The sequence below is a fragment of the Elephas maximus genome, chromosome 2 (assembly GCF_024166365.1).
Source record: "Elephas maximus indicus isolate mEleMax1 chromosome 2, mEleMax1 primary haplotype, whole genome shotgun sequence".
NCBI lineage: Eukaryota > Metazoa > Chordata > Mammalia > Proboscidea > Elephantidae > Elephas > Elephas maximus.
Window position 1 is genome coordinate 176,536,708 of NC_064820.1, and position 23,044 is coordinate 176,559,751.

Here is a 23,044-nt window from a genome sequence, read left to right on the forward strand (position 1 = left end):
AGTGGACCATTTGAAAATTCATGTTGAAAATTTCTGGATGGTAAACAAACAAGGTTCTGTAGCCAGAATATATTTCTAGGGTGCAAACCTAATGGTGAAAATTGTAAGAGGGGGTGGCTACAGTATTCTCCATCAGTTGGCTCTGTATATTGTTTTGCTTTCAAGCTATTTAGTCCGGAATCATTTAATTCTCAATTTAGCCATGGGTGCAGCTGGAATATGATTGATAAACATGAAAACAGTTCAGTTCACAGAGATTGTATGTTGTCATGTTTTAAACCAAAGACGTGGCTTTGATTTAACTCACTAACAGGAAACACAAGTTAATAAAGAATGTCAGTGTTGGAAAGCCGTTTTCCAACTCGTTGTTACTGTCATTATAACAATCACTGAACGTGGACTATTTTTTCAAGGAAAAAATGAAGTGTGTGGTCCCCACAAAATGGAAATTTTGGGGACTTACTTGAACCTGTGGCTCAGTTTGATCCATTTTTAGCAGGTCACATCTCAAAATATGGTAACACAGGAAAGGGCAACCCATCGTATATGTCTAAAACAACATATTAAGAATTAATAAACTTAATATGTGATAAAGTTTGATCAACTATTTTCAGTGAAATAAGTATAGCACGATATTTCAGTTTGTCTGTAGATTTCACTCCTAATCTTTTTTATACAGATCAGCTAAGTATTGTTTTAAGATGCATCTCTCCAACAGATGGAAAATCTGTTAAGCGATTTATCACATTTACCATCTTAAAAAGTCACACCAATGACGAAATTGCAAATCAAGTACTTCACTATTTACGTGAAGTTGGCAAAATTGATTTTTCTAAGTACAGAAGCCAGCCCTATGACAATGCTGCCAATATATTGAGGCATTACAAAGGCATGCAAAGAAAATTTTAGAATGTGATAAATATGCCATTTTCATACCATGGGCTGTGCATTCACTTAATCTTGTAGGGCATAGCACAGTAGAGCATAGTCCTGAAGCAGTTGATTTTTTTAATACTGTTCAATTACTGTACACAGTTTTTATCATCACTACTCACCAATGGGCAGTTCTTAAAACATATTTAGGCAATGGTCAAATATTAAAATTTCTTTCTAATACATATTGGGAAGCACATGCTGTAGCAACAAGTGCAATCCTGGAATCATACACTTAGATTTAGATGCCTTCGAAAACATTGCTGAAGACCAGATACAAAAAGGATACCAAAAGAGAAGCTGAAAACATCACTAACAAAATGCAAACACTAGAGTATGTACGTATGTACGTATGTTGGTTATGTGGAATAATACACTGCAACATTTCCATCAGGCTAGTCAAGCTCTCCAAGATTCAGAAGTAAATGTAAAGAATGCACGGATCTCTACCAGTCATTAACAATCTTACATAACTTAAGAGATTTTGAAAACACAACAAAACAAATACTGCCAAGTAATGATTATGAAGCAGTTCACTGTCACAGAAAGATTAAAAAAGAAACAAGTAAATGACAAACGTGTTCCAGAAGTATCACTGAGTGCCAGAGATCAATTTTGCGTCACCACATACTACACCATCGACATATTTGATTCTTGCATGAAAACAAAGGTGAAAGTGTATGAAGTTCTTTCAAATAGATTTTACTTTTTAAACAATGGGGATACACCTGATGAAGACTACATGAAGGCATCCAAACAATTAGCACAGGGTTATTCCAATGGTTTAAATACAAACCTTTACCGAGGAGTGGCAATTTCATTCTTATTTGAGAATTCAGTTTACAGATTCAGAAAAGACAAACTTTACTCATGTAGGCATGTATGATTCTATAATAGAAGATAAAATACAAAGTGTGTTTCCCAATGTTTAAATTGTTTTACATGTATTCCTAACTTTAATGATCACAAACTGCACCGTAGAACACTCATTTTTGGCTTTAAAGAGACTCAAAAACCCTCAGCGTACAATGATTCAAAAAAGAGTCAATTCATTATCCTTATTATGTGTGAAAGTAGATATTCTTTGGCAGTTTAATTGTGATGAAATCATTGAAGAATTTGTAAGAGCAGTGAATAGAAAGAAACGTTTTTAATTATAATATGTTAAAGATGAAAAATCTATCTAAAATTAAAAAATAGTAATTTGTTGTAACATTTGTTTTCTGAGCATGAAATTTTCTTTTATGACATGTTTTCATTTGCTCATTTATAATTATAGCTTTATTATGAAACAAGCATCAAAATTAATGTATGAGCCATTTAAAGCAAAAGGAGATAAACAGAATTTTACATTGATCGTTGAAACAACTAAGTTTACTGACTCATTTTCTTTGTTGTAGAATATTCTTTTTGTAGAAAATGTGATATATAGTAAATATCTTAGTACCCCGTATCCACTAAAAATTTAATAATCCTCTTCATCTCACTCCACTAAAATGGCATAGGCCACTTTTGCAGTCAATTGCTAATATTATTGCTGTTGTTGTTAGGTGCTGTCAAGTTGGTTCTGACTCATAACAATCCTATGTACAACAGAACAAAACATTGCCTGGCTCTGTGCCATCCTCACAATTGTTGTTACGTTTGAGACACAGCCGCTATGTCAATCCATCTCATTGAGGGTCTTCCTCTTTTTCACTGACCCTCCCTCCACTTTAACAAGCATGATGTCCTTCTCCAGGGACTGATCCCTCCTGATAACATTTCCAAAGTATGTGAGACATAGTCTCACCATCCTTGCTTCTAAGGAGCATTCTGGCTATAATTCTTCCAAGAAAGATTTGTTTGTTCTTTTGGCAGTCCATGGTATATCCAGTATACTTCCCCACCAGCATAATTCAAAGTTGTCAATTCTTCTAAGGTCTTCCTTATTCATTGTCCAACTTTTGCATAAGTGTGAGGCCATTGAAAACATCATGACTTGGATCAGGCACACCTTAGTCTTCAAGTTGACATTTTTGCTTTTTAACACTTTAAAGGGATCTTTGCAGCTGATTTGCCCAGTGCAATGCGTCTTTTGATTTCCTGACTGCTGCTTCCATGGCTGTTGATTGTGGATCCAAGTAAAATGAAATCCTTGACAACTTCAATTTTTTCTCCATTTATCATGATGTCGCTTATTGGTCCAGTTATGAGGATTTTTGTTTTCTTTATGTTGAGGCATAATCCATACTGAAGGCTATAGTCTGATTTTCATCAGTAAGTGCTTCAAGTTGTCTTCACTTTCAGCAAGCAAGGCTGTGTCATCTGCATAATGCAGGCTGTTAATGAGTTTTCCTCCAATTCTGATGCCCAGTTCTTCTTCATTTAGTCCAACTTCTTGGATTATTTGTTCAGCATACAGATTGAATAAGTATGGTGAAAGAATATAACCCTAATGCACACCTTTACTGACATTAAATATAAATATAAATGTGCTAATATTATAAAAAATATTATAGTCCCATTTGAAAAGAAGTTACATTATGGATATCTAAGAGACATACATACATATACATGTATATATGTATAACTCACATATCCCATTGGAATACTTAAATAAACAAAGGAGAGAGTACCACAGATTATCAGTGTTTAGGACCCTCACACACCTTGATCTGGCCCTGAGAACAAATGATTATTTCTCAATCACTCTAAATGAATGTCCCAAACAGCTGACAGAGAGGTTCTGCTTGTTGAGTTTACTCAGGAAGGCAGGCTGCTAGGGACTCCATCTCGACATTTTTTTCCCACAGTCACCTCCGCAATGAGAAGAAAATCAGGCCAGGAAGAAATTCATGTCTCTTTCCCCCACTTTTGCTCACATTTCATTGACCAAAGCCTGTCCCATGGTTATGCCTAACGTCAAAGGAAGTACCAAAAACCAAATATTGCCGTTGAGTCGATTCTGACTCATAGCAACCCTATGGGACAGAGTAGAAATCCCCCATACGGTTTCCAAGGAGCACCTGGTGGATTTGAACTGCCGACCTTTTGGTTAGCAGCCATAGCTCTTAACCACTACACTACCAGGGTTTCCTGTAGGGAAATGTAATTCTGCATGTGGCTGGGAGGAAGCCGGGATGTTTGGTGAGGAGCAACAATGACTACCACGTAATCCTTAGATCCTTTTCATCTCCCAGGTCCTTTTTCTCTGTCTTCTCAAGGTGGGTTGGAGAACACCAGGGAGTAAGATAAGGAATGGAGAGGATCCTTTTTCTACCCCTATTATATTTGCCGAACCTAGTCTCTATACCCTTCTAGATTTTTCCCTGGCCTCTAAATTTCCTACTCTTGTATCATGAAAAGCAATTCCACTGTGGACTACAGTGTTCTTACTCCCAAAATTCCACACCAAATTCATCATTGGCCTCAGTTAATAAATGGACCTCCAATTATTACATCCCAACTTCCTTAGAAGGCTGTGTGTGTGTGTGTACGTTGGAGGCAGTAAAAGAAAAACATTTTTTCAGATATATAAATACTTGATAGAATGAGTTATTTCCTTGAATTTTATGTTGGAAATGTCTTAAGAAGAGCAAGCAGTTCAGCACTGAAATCAAGAATATGGGCTCTGGGGCCAGATGGTCAAGGATTCAAATTTGGCTCCTTTATTGACCAATTGTGTAACCTTAAGGAAATTCCCTAACTTCTGTAAACCTCAGTTTCCTAATGTGTAACATGAGGAGTAATATTAATGACTATCACTACATAGAGTTGTACCAAAAACAAAAAACCAAACCCAGTGCCCTCAAGTTGATTCTGACTCATAGCGACCCTATAGACAGAATAGAACTCCCCCATAGAGTTTCCGAGGAGCACCTGGCGGATTCGAACTGCCAATCCTTTGGTTAGCAGCTGTAGCACTTAACGACTACATCACCAGGGTTTCCCAGAGAGTTGTAGTGAGGATCAAATGACGACATTGACTCCACAGTCAGTGAATGCTGGCTCCTACTGTAAAGCTCTTCCCCTCTTCCATCTAGGAATCCCTCACATAACCTACAGTTGCTGTAACTAGCACTGAGACAGTGGGACCATCACCTCCTTAGGTGCGGTCTCCTTACTTTTATTATATCACACATGTTAATTAGGGGCTCTTTGGTTAAAAGTATCAGAAAACCAAACTCTAATGTCTTAAGCAAAAAGAAAAACAAAATTATCTGGCTCATGTAAATGAAAGATCAGAGATAGCTGGGCTTCAGGCGCTATTGGATTCAGTTGCTCAAATCACATCATCAGTGCTCACTCTGTATCTCTTGTCTTATTTCTTTTAATTTTGTTCCATTATTAGGCTACCTTTCCCCTCATGGTGGTAAAAAAAAGCTGCCAAGCAGCTCCAGGGTTACGCCTTATTCTCTCAATAACCATACTGAACAGAGAGTTTTTTCCGTTTCCCAATATTTCTAACAAAATCCCAGAGTTGCATTTCATTGGCTCTGATGGGATCACCCGATCATCCTCGAAACAATTATGATGGCCAGGAGAGTGTGATACATGGATGGGGCAAGCCTCGTCTATCTCGTTGTCACCAGAGTCAGCTCCACTGGAATCATATGTATTAAGACTGGTAAACCCATTGCTGTTGAGTAAATTTTGACTCATAAAGACCCTATAGGACAGAGTAGAACTGTCCCATAGAGGTTCTAAGGAGCAGCTTAGAATTTGAACTGTTGACTTTTGGTTAGCAGCCAATCGCTTTAACCTCTGGGCCAAGTGGTGGAGGGAAATGTACCTTAGTTTTTTTTTTTTTTATCTAGTGCTGCTATAAAAGAAATACCACAGGTGGATGGCTTTAAAGAACATATATTTATTTTCTTACAGTGCTCGATGCTGAAAATTAAATCAGGGTCTCGGCTGTATAGATTCCTTCCTTATTGGTAGCCCCAGACATTCCCTGGTTCCTTGGCCAATCTCACATGGCATCTGTCTTCCCTAGTTTGTGCATGTGTCTGGGTCTAATCTGCTCTTTTTATAACACAGAAGTGATTAGTTTTAGGACATACCCTATGCTGGTACACTGTAAACCCTATTTTCAAACAAGATTACATCCACAGGTATAGGGATTAGTATTCCAACACATATTTTTGAGCAGCACAATTCAATCCATAACAATAACCAAGGAAAGAGAGTTTTGACTTATCAGAAGAAGGGTGAATGTATATTGTGCAGGTAAAAACAACAGGTGACTGTTGTTGTTGTTGTTAGTTGCCGTCGTATCAGTTCTGACTCATAGCGACCCTATGCACAACAGAACCAAACACTGCCCGGTCCTGCGCCATCCTTACAATCATTATTATGCTTGAGCTCATTGTTGCAGCCACTGTGTCAATCCACCTTGTTGAGGGTCTTCCTCTTTTCCGCTGACGCTGTACTCTGCCAAGCATGATGTCCTTCTCCAGAGACTGATCCCTCCTGACAACATGTCCAAAGTATGTAAGATGCAGTCTCCCCTTCCTTGCCTCTAAGGAGCATTCTGGCTGCACTTCTTCCAAGACAGATTTGTTCATTCTTTTGGCAGTCCATGGTATATTCAATATTCTTCGCCAACACAATTCAAAGGCATCAACTCTTCTTCGGTCTTTCTTATTCATTGTCCAGCTTTCACATGCATATGATGTGATTGAAAATACCATGGCTTGGGTCAGGCACACCTCAGTCTTCAGGGTGACATCTTTGCTCTTCAACACTTTGAAGAGGTTCTTTGCAGCAGATTTGCCCAATGCAATGCGTCTGTTGATTTCTTGACTGCTGCTTCCATGGCTGTGGATTGTGGATCCAAGTAAAATGAAATCCTTGACAACTTCAGTCTTTTCTCCGTTTATCATGATGTTGCTCATTGGTCCAGTTCTAAGGATTTTTGTTTTCTTTATGTTGAGGTGTAATCCATACTGAAGGCTGTGGTCTTTGATCTTCATTAGTAAGTGCTTCAAGTCCTCTTCACTTTCAGAAAGCAAGGTTGTGTCATCTGCATAACGCAGGTTGTTAATGAGTCTTCCTCCAATCCTGATGCCCCGGTCTTCTTCATGTAGTCCAGCTTCTCGGACTATATGTTCAGCATACAGATTAAATAGGTATGGTGAAAGAATACAACCCTGACACACACCTTTCCTGACTTTAAACCATGCAGTATCCCCTTATTCTGTCTGAACAACTGCCTCTTGATCTATGTACAGATTCCTCATGAACACAATTAAGTGTTCTGGAATTCCCATTCTTCGCAGTGTTATCCAAAGTTTGTTATGATCCACACAGTCGAATGCCTTTGCATAGTCAATAAAACACAGGTAAACATCCTTCTGGTATTCTCTGCTTTCAGCCAGGATCCATCTGACATCAGCCATGATATCCCTGGTTCCACGTCCTCTTCTGAAACCAGCCTGAATTTCTAGCAGTTCCCTGTCGATATACTGCTGCAGCCGTTTTTGAATGATCTTCAGGAAAATTTTGCTTGCGTGTGATATTAATGATATTGTTCTATAATTTCCACATTCAGTTGGATCACCTTTCTTGGGAATAGGCATAAATATGGATCTCTTCTAGGCAGTTGGCCAGGAAGCTGTCTTCCATATTTCTTGGCAGAGACGAGTGGGCACCTCCAGCACTGCATCTGTTTGTTGAAACATCTCAGTTGATAGCAAGAGGTCACTGAAAAGACAGGAAAGAAAGAAAAGGCCAAGATGGATGTCAGAGGAGACTCTGAAACTTGCTCTTGAGCGTCGAGCCACTAAAGCAAAAGGAAGAATTGATGAAGTAAAAGAACTGAACAGAAGATTTCAAAGGGCCTCTCAAGAAGACAAAGTAAAGTATTATAATGACATGTGCAAAGAGCTGGAGATGGAAAACTAAAAGGGAAGAACATGCTCGGTGTTTCTCAAGCTGAAAGAATTGAAGAAAAAATTCAAGCCTCAAGTTGCAATAGTGAAGGATTCCATGGGGAAAATATTAAACGATGCAGGAAGCATCAAAAGAAGATGGAAGGAATACACAGAGTCATTATACCAAAAAGAATTAGTCGATGTTCAACCATTTCAAGTGGTGGCATATGACAAGGAATCGATGGTACTGAAGGAAGAAGTCCATGCTGCTCTGGAGGCACTGGCGAAAAATAAGGCTCCAGGAATTGATGGAATATCAATCAAGATGTTTCAACAAACAGGTGACTAGTCCACGTTTTCTGGATACACACAAATCTTGAAGCAGCAATGTCCCATCATGGATTTATGATAAATAACTCATTCCCATAGAGTTGATCCTGATGCATATTCATATGGATATTCTTTTATCCCTCACCCAAAGTCAACATTGCTAATCAATCACAGCCTTCTTGTCCATTGAGCTCAGAAAATACTACAAAATCTTTCTCAACCCAATGTTCCTGGACCAGTGGCATCACTACAGTTCATGACACCCAGTGCAGTAACTCATGGGAGGGGCCTGCCTGACCCCACCCCACCTCCCTGCAGGGTGGAACGCTGCTCGGCCAGCCTTTCCTTGTCCCACCCCAACGGCTCTCCACAGCTCCTCCCCTCTCTCATTGGTGAAGGCAGAGACCCTCCTCTTCACTCAAGGGCAGGCGCTGCTGCCCTGTCACCTACTCCCTGACTGGTGCGTGGGGGGAGAGTGACCAGTTACAGCACTGGATGATGGGTGACACAATCCTAGTGAAGCCACTCCCTTGGCGGCCCCTCCCCAGGGTGCCTGCCCACCAACATCCCTGACCCTGGGGTCATTTTGGTATTTCTCCCTCTCTGGCAGTGTCATGGGGTGCAGACCACATTAGGGATGCCACTGTCCTGGAAACTGGGACGACTCAATGGAAGTTGCCATGGAAGATGAAACTATTTTCTGTCTCTAGATCATTTTCAAGTTAACTAGTAAACCATGTTGTTTCCTCTACATTTTCTAGCTGATTTTTTTAACCTATATTCAGAGCATGATATTTTCCCCTATTACATTTTACCTTGCTGCATTTGGCCAGTTGTCCTGGTCTCTTGAGATCATCTTCAATTTTGACTCTGTCATCCAAGTTTCAGTTATACTCCAAGTCTATTGCCATGTACGAGCACAGGTCAGATATATTTTGGTCAATGTTGACTGGAGGGGCCAAGGACTGAGCCCCTGGGACACCTCAAAAAGTCCCTTTCCAGTTGACTTCAGTTGGATTATTAATGACAAAGTTGGTTGATATTCTAGGATGGGAATATGTCCAAGTGAAATATAAATGCACACACACAAAACACACACACATTTGAGTGCTAATACGTCTCCATTTTTTTGTTGTTATTTTTTGTTTGTTTTTGATTGCTTGGTCATATCTAAATGTATTTGTCAGGGTTCAATAGGACAAAAGGCAATTCTCTAACAAAGAAGAGAAAGAAATTTGACCTGTCTTGACTAAGTCCACCATAGTTCCAATATAAAACATTTTTCTTTCCCCAACATGGCAAGTTGTGGGGAGCACTATGGCCCTGGAATACAAACTTTTTGGATGAAGCAGAAACAGTCTGGTTCATGTCAACAGTTTGTTTAACTTAATAGAGAAAGAATTTAGGGGCCTACAAGGAACGGGAGAAATGTATCCTGCCTCCCATGGGAATGCAGATATGTAGTGCAGGGAATATAACAACACATCTTAATACAAGTTCCTCCTGATATTTGGGAATCTGCCTCTTTACGCTTAACATAGTACACTGTTCTCACATCCCAGCCTAGGAGCTTCTTGTGGAATGCCAAGGGACAGGGCTTCCATGAGACATTACGTTGCTATTTTAGGAGGTTCACCAAGAAAGGTCATTTTTTTAGTTGTACAAGAGCACATGAGACCAAGGGCTCATCTGTCTTGTGAGTTGTCCCCCAGTGTCATGGCTGGGTCTAGAGAAGCAAGAAGCAGAAGTGATGTCTTGCTTCTTGTTAGTTGCCTAAAACCATGCCATTATCTTCTACCTGACTCTGTAGCCTTGTTTCTCTGCCAAAGACCCTTCCTTACTTTTTCAACAATGTGGATATACTTCTAGCCCTCTTTCTCAGTTCTACAACTGAGATTTTTTTCCAACAGTATATGGACTTCCCCAATATTGGAGTATTGGAGTTGCAGTGCTAAGCACCTTACATCTGTTATTAGCTCATGTAATACTCATCATGACCCTCAGAGAGAGGTAGTATTATAACCTCATTTTGAAATGGGTGACATTGAAGCTCCAAGAAACGAGAGAATGGTGCATGGGCGAGACTCCAGCCCAGGCCTGGCTGACTCCAGATGCAAACTCTTAACACCACGCTAACTGATCCACAAGCATTCTGCACTTTTCCCTCCTAGTGGGTAATTCTGCAAATGTCAGCTGAGCTCCTGCTATGTTGTGCTGCCCATGTGGGAACATAATGAGAGATGTGACGCCATCAATTCCTTCAAGAGGCTGCCAGTCACTCTTTCAAGCACTGATTCAGAGCAAGGTTCTTGTATACCTCTGAAAATATGTGCGTGGTCAGAAGAAATGTTCCCGCTCCTGAGTTGGGTCCAGTGCCAGCCTGGGACGTGCTATGAAGGCAACTCACCGAACACCTCCAAACTCTTCTTCACTGGACATGCCTCTATTAGATGTATGATCCATGAAGCAAAGACACTGTGACAGCGCTAGGCATGGGGTCTTAGGAATCCCCATTGCCAGAGCCAACCTCACCTTTGTGCCCAAAGCTGCAAAGGCTGTGTCTACACAGACACTTGGACTGAGATATGCAACCAGGATTAAAGAAGCCACCTAGTAAGTCCTGAGTATGATTTGGGGGACAACAGAAGGTCCCCGTATAAAATATTGCCTCTGGGGAAGAGGGCAATGGGGAGTGACTGCTTAATGGGTACAGGGTCTCTGGGGGTGATGAAAACGTTTTGAAACTAGATAGAGATAATGGTTGCATAACACTATGAATGTGCTGAATGTCACTAAATTATATACTTTAAAATGGTTAATTTTATACTATGTGAATTTCACCTCAATAAAATATATATGTATATATATATATATAGTCTCTGCCAGGTGCCATAGTGCCTAAAGGCTATTCTTCAAAGGTGGAGTAACTATCCTTTCCCACCCCCAGGTGCACCCCTGTTTCTGCTTAGACCTATTAAGCAAGACTTTTGCCTGGTCAGAGCAATAGGTAAGTAGCTTCTAGGACTCCTTTTCCCTCCTATTTGCTCTTCCCTGTGAGAGAAGCCGTGCCTCCCCAGACTGGTGAGGTTGGGGAAGAAACGAGCCCTCTCTTGTCTCTGTGTCCATGGGTTTACATTATCATTAGTTTGAATATACATGCAAAGGGACCTGAGACCTTTTCAGTGCTGCCCAGAGCCACCTCCTTCCTCGCCCGCTGCTCCCTGAGTAACTGCCCATCACCACTCAAAGTCCCCTCTCCATCCATGCTCTCATTTGCAGGTGTGAGTTGGCCTTGGTTCTCTAGGTAATCAGTTGCCATCAAGTCATCTGACTCATCGAGACCCCACGTGTGTCAGAGTAGAACTGTACTCTATATGGTTTTCAATGGCAGATTTTTTGGAAGTAGACTGCCAGGACTTTCTTTCAAAGAGCCTCTGGGTAGAATCAAACCTTCAACCTTTTGGTTAAAAGCTGAACCTTTTAACTGTTTATGTAACCCAGGGCCCCCTCCATTTTCTCTGGGTAGGACTTTTCTTTAGGTAATATTCTACCCACTTCCTCGTCCACCTTGAAATTCTTAGTGTTCAACAACCACCACCAAAAAATGACATGATGGTATTTTTGCAGCAAAAACATATTTATCGATTTCCTTTACATCAGTTTGCATTTGAAATTCAAGGCAAAGGGCCTTTCTTGCTGTCAATCACCAGATGTTTTGACCACATTTGTCCTCTGGGCTGACGGACACATGGCTACACATTTAAAAGGACAAGGAAGATGGTTCTTGTGAAATCTGTCATGTTGAGAAATCTGGAACTTCAAAGGAAAACAAAAAGCCTTTTTCATCCCCTTCCTTGGCTCGGGTTGTTTCTTCTTTGGAAGCTCAATTCTAAATGTAATCACAGGAGAAAGGAGGTTTGAGCAATTAGGCTGTGAATCTGATCTACAGAGGCAGCCTACTGGGATGCCTTTTACCTCAGGACCTAGAATTTTGGCCAAAATTATCTGGGAAAATTTCCTCTTCTGATTTTTTCTGCCTATGGTGACCTTGTTAATAATGCCAAAAATGCTTCACATTTGTATAGCCATTTTAGATTTTTTCCAAACCCTTGTCACATTAATCATCTCACTTGATCTTCATGAGTCTCTTGGGATGTGGGTAAAGAAGGGACTGGAATTCATACATTGCAGATAAAGAAAGAGAGTCCCAGAGAGGTTAAGCAATTTGCCCAAGATTACACAGCCAACCAGTCAGAGAACTAAGTCTAGAGATCGTATTTCCAACCACAAGCTTTAGAAGAGGATTCCCTGGGTGCTGCGAATGGTTAAGCACTGGACTACTAACCGAAAGATTGGCAGTTCAAACCCACCAAGAGGAGTCTCAGAAGTAAGGCCTGACAATCTGCTTCTGAAAGGTCATAGACCTGAAAATCCTATGGAGTAGTTCTACTCTACACACACGGGGTCGCCATGAGTTGAAATCGACTCTGCAGCAACTAACAACAACAACAAAATGCTTTAGAAGTAGACTAAGTAGATCACAGATATGGGTGGCTGCACTTCTGCTCTACAGCAAAAACCCAACGGTAAACGTCCGAAAAGTGCAGTTCCACCCGGACATATTTCTCTCTCCTCATTCACAGCTGACTTGAGCACTGCATTTGTTCTTTTAGAGCTACGTTTATCATGCTGTTGACTTGTTCTCTTCAGTGTCTGTCTGACACTTGCAAAATCAGAGGATGGAGGAGTGATTTGGGCAAATCCGCCTTGGATCTGTTTTAAACGAAATCCTATTTACAAGATATACTTCATTTCTTTTGATGCGCAGCTCACTAATTAGCTCACACCTCAGAGCGGTTTCTCTGGGAGAGAAAAAAAAAATTAGCTCATTCCATCTCGAAAAGACACAATCCTTGAACTAATTATGGCATTCGAATGATTAATCTCCTTTAAATACACATGCGTTCAGAAGTTTCACAGTTAGGAAGAATGTATAATGAGAAAGAAGATAGAAAACAGAGGGAAATGGAATAAAGTGGCAATCGAAAGCCAAATTTCTACCCGTGAAGGCCAGGGAGAGAGTTTGAGGATTTTTTATCGTTCAGGTAAAATATTACTATCACAAAATGGCGAAGCAGGCAGTTTGTCTGAACCTTCCTCTAGTCTCTCACTTTTTGCTTCTTTACCAGGCTCTGGTTGCCCATGCTTTAAGGTCAATCAAAATACATATGAGAACTTTCTACAAGGGGGCCAGAAAAAAAGGAGGTAGGGTATAATTTAATTTACACTAATGTGGTAATGACTGAGATCACTTTATGTCTAACTTTACTCCTTCCATAATGATTTACTCTTTAATAGGAAAGTGAAATTTTATCCCAACGAATGATCCTCCATTAGTGGATTTTAGGAGCTGGCATATAGCTTTCATTTAAGATCCCTTTCTGATTCATTGTAAGTGGCTGCATGCTTCATGTCATAGCCTGTATACAAAAAGTTAGTAAAAAATAGTGCTGTGATGCATTAGTGATGTCTTCCATGGGCACAGAAATGGGGATTGGCCATATATAAATCATGTATCTACCATACTTTCTTGCTGCGGCTTATAGGACAGCAATATCGGGGAAAGTAGAGAAAGTTTTTATGGGTTTATCGCTATTATTTTTGTTATATAATATTTCTATATGTTATTTGTTATGTTATATGTTTTATGTTGTTGTTGTTAGGTGCCATCGAGTTGGTTCTGACTCATAGCGACCCTGTGTACCACAGAATGAAACTCAGCCTGGTCCTGTGCCATCCTCACAATTGTTATACTTGAGCCCATTGTCACAGCCACTGTGTCAATCCTTATAAAATTCTGTCAGTAATAATAATATTAGTAGTAGGATTTACTGTTCAATATATTGCCTATTTCACTCAAAAGAGTTGGCTGCCACTATTGATTGTATGCCCAGTAGGTAAGTGCTTGTCTTCACTTTAACATTTTTACTCTAAATCCCTTGAGAATAGAAACTATTTCTTTTCTTACCTCAAGGGCACAGCTCTTGTTGTTGTTAATTTCCTTCGAGTGGGCTCTGACTCACGGTGACCCCGTATACAACAGAACGAAATGTTCTCCAGTCCTATGCCACCTTCATAATCACTTGTATGATTTAGTTATCATTGCAGTTTCTCTAAATCTTGGAGTGCATTCCAACTTAGGGGGCTTGTGATCCACGGGGTTTTCCTTGGCTAATTTTTCAGAAGTAGATCGCCAGGCCTTTCTTTGTAGTCTTGGTCAGGAAGCTCCTCTGAAACCTGTCCACCATGGGTGACCCTGCTGGTATTTGAAATATCGGCGTCATAACTTCCAGCACCATAGCAACACGCGAGCCACCGCAGTATGACTAGCTGACAGACGGACAGTCTTAGTAGGCCGTATTTGCTGAAAAGTACAGTGGAAGAAGCATAAGCGTGAAAAGGAATGGGTACTAAAACAGAACAAATAATATAAAAGTTTAAAGTTGGGTGAGCCCAAAGGAAGAGTTTAAATTAACAGAGCCCTTGGATAAGCTAGTAACTAAAATTAGTTTTAGTTAGGTTGATAGATTTCTGCTACATTCATCCTGGAAACCAATGAAAATGAGCAACATATGGGGCCATAGAGTTCCCATTATAGAATTAAAAAGCCCATGCAAGTCTGTCTGGAGGGACCACATTTGTCCTGGCTGTAAGTCCTAAGAGAAACGTTTCATGCGGCTGGATCCTTATTAAAGACCATTGAGTAATATAACAGTCAATATCTTTGAAAAGGGTTTTGCAGAAGATTGAGCGATGTTCTTCAAAAGGAGTTTCTTGAATCAACCCTCTAAGACATAGTGGAGAAAGCGTCAAATGGTGACTCAGGGACGGTATCTCTGACATAATGTGTAACAAAACAGTGCCGCAGGAGGATTTACTGTAGGAGCTCCCAGCTCACCCTCACCTGAAGTGGGCTCCAGCCTTCTCTGTAAGACTTGGCTTTGTGCCTTGTCCTCTCTTCAGGGCCCAAGTCTCCCACCATGAGGTGGCGGCTGAGCCCTTCTTCATCAATGGAACACCCTCCTCCATCTCAGCCCCATCGAGGAAACCGAAGCCAAGGGCTGTGTAGCAAGCCTCCTGCCTTTATCTCCAGCTGTTCACATGACCTCGGACAAGTCATTTTCCCCCTCTGGCCTTTGCTGTTTCACCTGGAAAATGTAAAGAGATCATCAGGGATCCACAGACTTTTTCTATAAAGGGCCTGATCGGATTCCCTGGGTGCTACAGATGGTTAATCACTGGACTACTAACCAAAAGGTTGGCAGTTCAAACCCACCCAGAGGTGCCTCAGAAGTGAGGCCTGGCAATCTGCTTCCAGAAAGTCACAGCCTTGAAAACCCTGCGGAGCAGTTCTACTTTGCACACTTGGGGGTCACCATGAGGCAGAATCAACTCAAAGACAACTAACAACAACAGTATATTTTAGGCTTTGCCAACCACAGGTCTCTTTTGCAATGACTCAGTTCTGCCCTTTTAGCATGAAACCACCCATGGACAATATGCAAGGGAATGGATATAGCTCTTTTCCAATAGGAATTTGTTTACTGACATTTGGATTAGATAATCTAAGACAGATCTGTCCAAAGGAAATACTCTGCAAGCCACAAATGCTACCATGTACACAATTTTAAATTTTCTATTAAAAAATAAAAGTTTAAAAAAGGCAAAATTAGTTTTTATGACATACTTTATTTAACACCATATACCAAAAATATTATCGTTTCAACATGTAACAGTATGAAAATTTATGTACAAAGTGTTTTCCTTTCTTTTTTTTTTTTTAATACTATGTCTTCAAAATTCAGTGAGTATTTTACACAAAGAACGCATCTCAATTTGAACTTGCCACATTTCAAGGGCTCAGTGACCACGTGCGGTTAGAGGCCACTGAACTGAACAGTGCAGTTCCAAGAGGTTCTTTCTAACGCTACACCTACTCCCCACATCCTACCAAAAAAAAAAAAGGAAGCAAACCACTAGTGTTCTGTTTCCTCATCCCTGATAATTTAACATATAAGTCTGCAAAATGTGATAATGAATGTCAGTAGGTCAACGCAGCTTCTGAGTGACTTGATTATTATCTCCACAGCAATAAGTGAATAGCTGATAATGTCTTCATGCAGAGCTTCAAATACTGCCCTCCCCTCCAAGCACTCTCCTAATGGGAAAAACCTGTGAACTTCTACTCCTGGTGGTGGAGGAGGATGGGATGAGCTAGAGGCTTTTCTCAAAAAAAAAAAAAAAAAATCCCACTGCCTTAGTAGATTCTAACTCGTAGAGGACAGAATAGCTACCCCCAAGGGTTTCCCAGGCTGTGAATCTTTACAGAAACAGACTGCCACATCTTTCCGCTGAGGAGCAGCTGGTGGGTTTGAGACACCCACCTTTCAGTTAACAGCTGAGTGCTTAACCACTGCACCACCAGGGCTCCAGCCACCACAAATTAAGATATTTTTATAACGTCTCAAACGTTACTTTCAAATGTATTCAATTCTGCTTTCTACTCCACAATATAATCTTTTTTTAATTTTTAATTTGAATTACTTATCAGTTCACGTGTTCAACAACTCCTGCTCTTCACGTAGAGTTCCTGGGTGGTGCAAACAGTCAACGTACTCGAAAGGTTGTAGGTTTGAGTCTACCCAGAGCTGCCTCAGAAGAAGGCCTGGAGATCTGCCTCCAAAAAACAGCCATTGAAAACCTTATGGAGCACAGTTCTGCTCTGATACATATGGGATCACCATGACTCGACGGCAAGTAGTTTTTGCGGGTTATTTATTTATTTATTTTTTCCCTGCACACATGTCCTCTAACACTCACTTTCCCCACTCAAATTTGTGAGTGAAATTCATGCTCCAAGAAGATTTGCTATGTTTATTATGGCGCACATTTTGCAGCATGCCCTTGGGAATAGGTTTATGTAATAAGGTGTTAAAGTGGAAGTTTTAACTGAGGTCCCAAGATACAATAGATATCAAATACTGAAGTCAGTTGTGGAACACCACAATGCAGAAATTACCTTTGAGAATTAGTTAGGTGACCCTTAAACCAGTCACCCATAGTGAGGGGAGAAAGGGGTGGGAAGAGAAGGTTTGTGGTGGGTATTTTTCTGGAGACAACTGTGCTATGAATCCCACCCCCTTCACCACCCTGCCTCTCTCTAGCCTGGTGACAGGAAATTTAAAAGGCAGCCAAGGGCTTGGCCATGTACCTGCTATTATCGGACACATAGAGACTGAAATCTAAAGGCTTAGTGTCTGTGGGCGAGCTGCAGGAGAAGTGGTAGGCTAGGATTGGCTAGAACCTCCAAATTTTTCAGGGCCAGGGTTTCCTGTGGACCAGACATGGGCCACGAGTGAGAAGGGCCAATGGGTAGTTGGGAAGGATGGGGAAAGAAAGAAGGTGGCCCCCATCCCTAATCAGGGTGGGGGTGGGAGACAAATCTGAGTGAAGTTTTGTCTTCCTAGGACCAAGTAAGATCCCACTTCCTAACTTAGAGTGCCCAGAATAGCACCCCCCTCCACCCATCAAAGAAAGAGAAAGCAGGAAATAGAACATGAGCGTTTAATGCGCTCATTTAAAATTGATGGCCTTAAGAGGTTATGAACTCTTGAATAATATGTTTACATTAAATGAGAGACAGATAACAGAGGAGTAAGCTTTGAGCCTATGGGATTAACTCCAACAATGGGAATTTTAGGCCCCATTCACCAAGCTGGTCAGGGGGATATTTGGTGGGAGTTGTGGTCTTTCTGTCTCCTTATATTATACCAAATTACCTGCAACAATACTGGTGTCTGTGATGTGTACATAGCACACGTTCTTAGAAAAACAGGCAGCCCAGTCTAGAGGAAGGGATAATAATAGCAATGGTAGTCATTTACTGAAGGACCATCATGTGCTATACACTGGACTTTTCTTACAACAAAAATCCAAGGTGGGTATAATTATTCCATTTTATAGAAGAGGAAGGTGAGACTCAGCTTAAGCAACTTCTCCCAACTCGAAAAGGCAGAATTTGAATGTGGTTTTTTCAACTTAACCACTACACTCTACAGATCCTTCCTTAGCCCAACTGTGGCCTTGGGCCTTTTGTTGTTTTTTTGTTTTCTGCCACCTTTTCTTCCTCCTTCATTCTCCTCCCTCCCTCCCAGGTGATGCAATTCCATTTCCAGCTAAACATAAAGTCCCCCTCCTCTTCCCTCACCTGGGATGCATAAAATGAACAAAACTTCCAGGCTTACTAATTTTGAGCCAATTAGCTCTATGGAACCAGAAAGCACACCAAGAATCTTAGCCAAATACCGAAAAATTCTGGCCAGCCAAGGGAAGATGGAGAGACACAAGTTCTTATTATTTATTTTAATCAGGTCAAAAGTTCAGCTAACATGGGTTGAGTTAAAGGCAAAGAGAGGTCTATCTGTGAGCTTCGAGCAAAAATTATGGTTGGGGTTTATGGGGTAAAAACCAGAGGCCACTACGTCGTTCCCTTTTCTACCCCTACTGGCCATTCTGAGAAGGCATCTGTTGAGTGTACACCACAGCAGAGCAGTTGGCCATTGGAAAATGAGTCAGCAGCTTGGCCCTGCTCTCTTGCTGCCTTCTATTAGGACAGTGCTGGAACACATTCACTCAAAGCTGCAGGAACAGCCAGGCAGCAATTACTAAACAGCAAAAACAACAAAACCGGTTGCCATCAAGTTGGTTTCAACTTATGGCAACCCATGTGTGTCCGAGTAGAACTGTGCTGCATAGGGTTTTCAATGGCTGCAATCTTTTGGAAGTAGATTGCCAGGTCTTTCTTCTGAGGTACCTTTGGTGAATTTGAACTGCAAACCTTTCGGTTAGTAACCAAGCACATAACCATTTGCCCCACCCAGGGACATCCTCAAAACAGCTGAACCCTATTAACATTGTCTATGAGGACATCATCTCTTGCTAGTTCCTCCCTTACTCTGCTGAGTTTTATATATATATGTATATGTGTGTGTGTGTATATATATATATATACATATATATATATATATATAACCCAGTGCTGTCGAGGTTTCCACATATATGTATACACACATACATAGTTTTAGGTTTCCATGACAGAGCTATAAAAATTGGTGTTTAACAGACAATATAATCACTACTTCAGCAAGCCTCATGCTAAAACAGCACCACATTCGAATGCCATTTTTTGAAGAGTAGCATCAGATTTCAGACTTACATAGGGCTCTTCCTGGAATGAGTTCCTCAACCTGAGAGCAAGCCAGGGGAGATTTTTTTTAACTGGGTCTTAATGTGAACCCTGCATGTTAAATGCACAAATGCACCCTTGGATGTGCATTTGAAAGAAGATGATAGAAATTCCTCTCTACATGGAGCAGATCTGGGCCCTGATTAAAATATACTGAACTCTGAAATTAGCAGCAATCATTAAAAAAAAAAGAATGATGTTTTGATTCCAAATACTAGAGCTTCTTGACTGGGAAGGGGCAAGCCCCAGGGCAGGAAAAAACAGCTAGAAGCCATTGATGAAGGACCAGACAAGGACTCACAGAAACATCTACAAATTCTTTCACTGATCTATTGATTAAAAAAACATTTATTGAGCACCTACTGTTTGGCATTGTTTAAAATGCCAGGATGAATAAGAAAAACAGAAAACGTTTCCTAAGCACGTAACTGTGCCAGACTTTGGATAACTGCTTTCCATATATTGTTATAGAACAACTTTATGCTGCTGAGATACTACTGTCATCTTCATTTTATAAATGAAATTTTGAAGCCCAAAGAGGTTAAGGTCACACATTTAGTAAGTGGCAATCCAAGATAGGAACATGACCTATGCTCTTCACCACCACACAATTCTGTCCTAAAGGGGAGAAGCTAAGACACATGAATACAATGAAACTATAAATCAAGGTAGAAACAGCAAATAGGTTTTCCACTTCCAGCAGTATTTTGGGCAATATACTCTGAAGGGCTCTTGTCTCAGCAATCTATTGCTTCATAACACACCATCTCAAAATTTAACAAAGAGAAACAGCAATAGTTTTTTATTTCCATGATTTTATGGGTTGTCTGGGCTCAGCTGAGCAGTTCTTCTGCTCCACATGGTGTAGTCTGGAGTCACTCATACAGCTGCATTTAACCGGGAGCTCAGCTGGGTATAGAATTTCCAAAATGGCCTCTCCCTCTCACCATGGTGGCCTCCCCAGCAATTTAACCTAAACTTCTTAAATGGTGGAGCTGGGCTTACAAGACAGCAAAAAGAGAAGCTCCAGGTTTCTTAGGGCCTAGACCTGGAACTGGCATGGTGTAAACTCTGCTGCATTCCTTTTGTCAAAGCAACTCACGAAGTTGGCCAGGATTGAAGGGAAGCAGAAATTCAGTTCACCTCTTGATGAGACAAGTGTCATGTGTGTATCGAAATGGGAGAAATTGTTGGCATCCATCTATGGATAATCCACCACAGCCCTCTGACTAGTTTACAGCCAGATCCATGTATCAGAATGAGTCCAGTTGGGGAAAAAGAAACCCCACTGCAAATTTCAAAATAGACAATTTCATATAAGGAATTAGTTAAACAGATGTTGGAGTACTGAAAAAGAATAAAGGCAACATTGACGTAACAGTGCGAGCAACTATAGGAGGCAGGTATCTATCACCTATAGGGCTGGGAGGTCACAGGGCAAAGGTCAGATTTATCAGGATTTAGAAGCATGAAGGAAGAGCAACAGAAGCTGGGAGTCAGAACTATGAGGAGGGTACTGCCTGGCTGTGGCTCAGGAACTTGGAGGAGGAGCCTTGTGGGGCTGGTACCCTGACCTCCAGGAGAGAACCATAAGGCTGGTTATAGGACTACTGAAAAAAATCTGGAGATTAGATTTACCTGCTGCTGCCAAGGTGAAGGACTGTTGCTGAGGTATTGTTGACAGGGAGTCCTTGTTAAGTAAACAAGAAGCATCAAGTCCCTTCTCTCTGCTCTACCCTTCCAGTCTTCCTCCAGTGCCACCTACTGGCAAAGCCTAATAGGGAGCAGCTGAAAAGCAAAATGGAGTTTGCAGGGTCTCTGCTCCAGCATTCACAAAGGGTGGGTTTGAAGTTAGGTGGCAGTACTTAATAACCAGAATAATTCTGGATAAATTGCTACCAGTGCACTTCTTAATGCATTTTTAAATTCATTTTGATTCAAGAGAAGCAAAACAAGATAAAACAAAAGAGATACCTGAAATTCAGGGAATGGTGAGCAGTAAGTGACCTCAAAAGCAAGGATTTCCCTGGAGGGCAACTGTCACCAACAAAGCTAGTATGAGGAGACTGAGCCTTGGGCCTATAAGGTGGGAAGGCTGAAGTTGAGACATATTTATTGAGCTGCAACCTTAAGAGGGGCAGGAGTAATTCCAGGTCAGTAGTGTCCCTGTCTTTCTGAAGAAGCAAACACAAATTCTCTCTGGAGGAAAGCACTCTCAATTTAGACCATCAGGATTCTCATTGATTAAGTTTAACCAAATATGAGCTCACAATTTTAAAAAAAACTTACCAAAATCACAAGGAAATAAGCCACCATGAGTGAAAAGCAGTAAAATCATGAAGCAACGTGATTAGATCTCCAATGATTTCAGACTTTAGAATTGTCAGGCACAAGTTATGAAACAACTATGTATAAAATCCACCACCCATCTGTCAATTTGTAGTACTGTGGTGGCTTTCGTGTTGCTGTGATGCCAGAAGCTACGCCACCAGTATTTCAAATATCAGCAGGGTCATCCATGGTGTACAGGTTTCAGCAGAGCATCCAGACTAAGAAGAACTAGAAAGAAAGGCCTGGTGATAAAAAAAAAAAAAAAAAATTTTTTTTTTTTTACAGTTCCAAAAATTAGCCAACGAAAACTTTATGGATCACAACAGAATATTGTCTGATACAGTGCTAAAAGTTGAGCCACCCAGGTTGGAAGGCACTACATAATAGCTACGACAATGGACTCGAGCATACCAATGATCATGAAGATGGTTCAGGGTCAGGCAATGTTTCATTCTGTTACACATAAGGTTGCCATGAGTCAGAGCTAACTCAGTGACAACTAACAATAACAACATGTATAAAATATTTTAAAAATCCTCAAAATGAGCCAACTGATATGAAAAATTCAGAAAATTTTATAAATAATAAATATGAATATTGCTATTAATCCAAAATAAAAGTTAAATAACATAGTAAACATAGACTTTAAGAGAATAAGTAAACTGGAGGATGGAGATGAGGAAATAACCCAGAACACAACACAGAGAAACAAGGAGATGGAAAATATAAGAGATTAAAAGACATGGAGGATAGAATGAGAAAGTGTCATTGTTTCCATTGTCTAATAGAGATAACAGAGGAGAGGAGAGGATTATTCATAGATATAATGGCTGAAAATTTTCCTGAACTAATAAGCAACCTGAATCCATGGCTACAAAAAACATGACATATATTAAGTAGGAAAGATAAAAATAAAGCCAAGTCTAGATGCACCATAATGAAACAGAAGAACAGTAAAAGACAAAGGAAATATCTTAAAAGCAACCAGAGGGAAAATACATGTCATCCACAACATAGACTGTTGCTGATTTCTCAGTAGCTACAATGACTGTCAAATGACATGGGAAATATCTTCAAAGTGCTGAGAGAAAATAACTATGAACCTAAAATTGTGTAAAAACCGTCTTTCAAGAATGAAGGTAAAATTTTAAAAAATTCAGATCAATTGAGAGAGTTGACCTCCAGCATATCCTCTTTAAAGAATTTCTAAATGTATCTCAGGGGGACAAAATAATCTCTCTCATAGTAAAAACTTATAGCATATGAGAAATAGAAAGGAAATTTCCTT

The 23,044-nt window shown here is 40.5% G+C and overlaps 1 long non-coding RNA gene across 1 annotated transcript in view; it reads right to left on the reverse strand.

Moving 5' to 3' along the window:
- Positions 1–15,285: 15,285 nt before the first annotated feature.
- LOC126061915 (uncharacterized) overlaps positions 15,286–23,044 on the reverse strand; it is a 153,993-nt gene continuing 146,234 nt past the window's right edge. The window contains exon 3 of the long non-coding RNA XR_007513936.1: positions 15,286–15,328. This is a non-coding gene — a long non-coding RNA (uncharacterized LOC126061915). The remainder of the gene's footprint in view (positions 15,329–23,044) is intronic.